The following is a 4,266-nucleotide window of genomic DNA, read 5'->3' as shown; positions in this document are numbered from 1 at the left end:
GCCCACAAATGGAGTGCCAAAAAGAGGCACCTTTTACCACAATTGTGAGGAACAAATTTGTGAAGGGAGCGCCAGCATTCTTGAAGACTGCTGTGATTGCTATTTTATGTAAGTCAGATTTAACAGTGGTAACTGCCCTAACTGAATTAAGACATCTAACTACAATGGGGCTGATTGGACCCCATGGTTGTAGGGGTCAAGTGGTGACACTCAATCGACAAAGACAAGGTGGATGTGGCTAATGTAATGGACAGCAGAATCAAAGAATAATCTGGCTGCTATTATGGACTTATAGTATTGGCTACTTAGTCATGGTGTCCCTAGGAGTGAAATAGATAAGAAGTCTACTAAATATTTACTTGATCTGTATAAGCAGAAGGATCCTAGGTCAAGTGAAAGACAATCTAACTTGAATCACCAAAATGGAGAGCCAAGTCCCCTCAATCAATTCCCAGACTTGAGCTAGTTTACAAACCCACAACCCTTGAATGAAGAAGAGGCTGGGTCCCCTTGAAGAAGGACCCTACTACACTGCCAAAAATGAATCCTGTAATTCTTCCTCCCAGCCTTCCCAAAAGAGATCTATGGCCTTTTACAATACTGACAGTTCACTGGGGAAAAGGAAATAATCAAACTTTTAGGAGATTACTAGATACTGGCTCTGAACTGAGACTAATTCCAGGAGACCCAAAACATCACTGTGGCCCAACAGTTAGAGTAGGGGCATACATAGGTCAGGTTATTAATGGAGTCTTAGCTCATGTGTATCTCACAGTAGGTCCAGTGGATCCCCGAACCTATCATGTAGTGGTTTTCCCAGTTCCACAATGCATAATTGGAATAGATATATTCAGCAACTGGCAGAACCCCCACACTGGATCCCTGACAAGTGGAGCCAGGGCTATTATGGTAGGAAAAGCCAAGTAGAAGCCATTAAAACTGCCCCTACCTAGGAAAATAGTAAACCAAAAGCAATACTGCATTTCTGGAGGGATTGTAGAGATTACTGCCACCATCAAAGACTTGAGGGATGCAGGCGCGGTGATTCGCACCACATCCCCATACAACTCACCTATTTGGCCTGTGCAAAAAATAGATGGATCTTGGAGAATGACAATGCATTATTCAAAACTTAACCAGGTGGTGACTCCAGTTGCAGCTGCTGTTCCAGATGTAGTTTCATTGCTTGAGCAAATTAATACATCTCCCGGTACCTGGCATGCAGCTATTGATCTGCTAATGCCTTTTCCTCCAAACCTGTTTCAAAGGACCACTAGAAGTTTGCCTTCAGCTAGCAAGGCCAGCAATACACCTTCAGTGTCCTACCTCAGCAATATATCAACCCTCCAGCCTTATGTCGTAATTTAGTCCACAGGAAGCTTGATTGCCTTTCTCTTCCTTCCATAAGACATCACATTTGTCCATTACATTGATGACATTATGCTGATTGGAACTAATAAGGAAGAAATGTCAAGGACTGTGGACTTATTGGTAGAACATTTGCATGCTAGGGAGTGAGAAATTAATCCTACAAAAATTTAAGCAACTTCCACCTCAGTGATATTTCTAGGGGTCCAGTGGTGTGGGGCATGTCCAGATATTCCTTCTAAAGTGAAGAATAAGTTATTGCATCTGCCCCCCCGCCCCCACAACCAAAAAGGAGACACAACGCCTACTGGGCCTCTTCGGATTTGGGAGGCAACATATTTCTCATCTGAGTGTGCTATTCCAGCCTATTTATCAAGTAACTCGAAAAACTGCTAGTTTTGAGTGGGGCCCAGAACAAAAAAACCCTCCACAACAGGTTCAGGCTGCCATCCAAGTGGCTCTGCCACTTGGGCCATATGATTCAGCTGATGCAATGGTGCTTGAAGTAGCAGTGGCAGATAGAGATGCTGTTTGGAGCCTTTGGCAGGCCCCTACTGGTGAATCACAGCACAGTTCCTTAAGATTTTGGAGCAAAGCCCTGCCATCCTCTGCAGATAACTACTCTCCTTTTGAGAAACAGCTTTTGGCTTGTTACTGGGCCTTAGTAAAGAGTGAATGCTTGACCATGGGCCACTAAGTCACCATGCAGCCTGAGCTGCCCATCATGAACGGGGTGTTGTCTGACCCACAGAGCCCTAAAGTTGGATGTGCACAGCAGCACTCCATCATTAAATGGAAGTGGTATATACAAGATCGAGCCTGAGCAGGACATGATGGCACAAGTAAGTTGCATGAGGAAGTGGCCCAAATGCCCATGCTCTCCACTCATGTCACATTATCTTCCATTTCCCAGTCTGCACCTATGGCCTCATGGGGAGTTCCTTATGATCACTTGACTGAGGAAGAGAAAACTCGTGCCTTGTTTGCAGATGGTTCTGTGTGATATGCAGGTGCTACTCGAAAGTGGACAGCAGCAGCACTACAGCCCCTTTTTGGGACTTCCCTGAAGGACAGTAGTGAGGGGAAATCCTCCCAGTGGGCACAGATTCGAGCAGTTTTTCACTTTGCTTGAAGGAAAAATGGCCAGATGTGTAATTGTGTATTGATTCATGAGCTGTAGCCAATGGTTTGGCTGGATGGCCAGGGATTTGGAAGCAACATGATTGGAAAATTGGAAACAAAAGTTGGGGAAGAGGTATGTGGATAGACCTTTCAGAATGGGCTGAAGAATTGAAGATATTTATGTCTCATGTGAATGCTCACCAAAGTGTGACCTCAGCAGAGGAGGATTTTAACAATCAAGTGGATAAGATGTTGTGCTCTGTGGAAACCAGTCATCCTTTTTCTCCAGCCACTCCTGTCATTGCCCAATGGGCTCATAAACGTGGTGGCAGGGATGGAGTTTATGTATGGGCTCAGCAACATGAACTTCCACTCACCAAGCCAACCTGGTTACAGCCACTGCCTGCCCAATCTGCCAGCAGCAGAGACCAACACTGAGTCCATGATATGGCACCATTCCTTGAGGTGATCAGCCAGCAACCTGGTGGCAGGTTGATTACATTGGACCACTTCCATCATGAAAAGGGCAGCATTTCGTTCTTATTGGAATAGACATTTACTCTAGATACAGGTTTGCCTTCCCTACACACAATGCTTCTACCAAAACTACCATCTATGGACTTACAGAATGCCTTATCCACTGCCATGGTATCCCACACAGCATTGCCTCAGATCAAGAGACTCACTTCACAGCAGATTAAGTGTAGCAATGGGCCCTTGCTTATAGAATTCACTGGTCTTGCCATGTTCCCCATCATCTTGAAGCAGCTGGCTTGAATAGAACAATGGAGTGACTTTCCAAAGACATAAATACAGCTCCGACTAGGTGGCAATGCCTTGCAGGGTTGAGGCAATGTTCTCCAAGAGACTGTATATACTCTAAATCAGCATCCAATATATGGTGCTGTTTCTCCTATAGCCAGTTTTCATGTGTCAAGGAATCAAGGGGTAGAAATGGGAGTGGCACCACTCGCTATTAACCCTAGTGACCTACTTGCAAAATTTTTGCTTCCTGTCCCTGTGAAACCTATGCTCTGCAGGTCTAGAGGTCTTAGTTCCAAAGGGAGGAAAGCTCCCATCTGGAGACATATCACTGATTCCACTGAACTGGAACTTAAGAATGCCACCTGGGCACTTTGAGCTCCTTATGCTTCTGGATCAACAGACAAAGAAGGGAGTTACCGTACTGGCTGGTATGGCTGATATTATGTAATGGAGGTAAAGAAGAGTATGTTCGGAATGTAGGTGATCCCTTAGGGTGTCTCTTAGTACTACCACGCCCTGTGATTAAAGTGAATGGAAAACTATACCAACCCAATTCCAACTTGAATACCAATGGCCCAGGCCCTTCAGGAATGAAGGTTTGGGTCACTCCACAAGGCAAAAAACCATGATCAGCTGAGGTGGTTGCTGAGGGCAAAGGAATTACAGAATGGGTGGAGGAAGAAGGTAGTTCTAAATACCAGGTATGACTGCGTGACCAGTCACAGAAATGAAAACTGTAAATGAGACTTCTGTACTGACACAGCTACCTGGTTTTCTACTCCTACCAGTAGAACAGAAAGATAGTATCAATAAAGAAAGTACCCTCTGGCTGGTTAAGCAAACATTCTCTAGATGTTCTATGCTAGGACTGATGATACATTAGTATGTAAGGTGTGCTTATAACTCATACTTAAAGCCCTCATTAATTCTCTCTAGAGAAATTCACATAAAATGCTCTAGTCACAGCTCCCTTAAAGCTCCAGTGGCTAGAAGAACAAAATTACCATTGCA

General features: G+C 44.6%; 1 pseudogene; it reads left to right on the top strand.

Annotated features, from left to right (window-relative positions):
• Positions 1 to 540: 540 nt before the first annotated feature.
• On the top strand, positions 541 to 3,986 carry LOC126076270 (uncharacterized; annotated as a pseudogene).
• Positions 3,987 to 4,266: the final 280 nt, after the last annotated feature.

Source organism: Elephas maximus, chromosome 4 (assembly GCF_024166365.1).
Source record: "Elephas maximus indicus isolate mEleMax1 chromosome 4, mEleMax1 primary haplotype, whole genome shotgun sequence".
In the NCBI taxonomy this organism is placed as follows: Eukaryota; Metazoa; Chordata; class Mammalia; order Proboscidea; family Elephantidae; genus Elephas; species Elephas maximus.
This window is presented reverse-complemented; position numbering and strand designations above follow the sequence as displayed.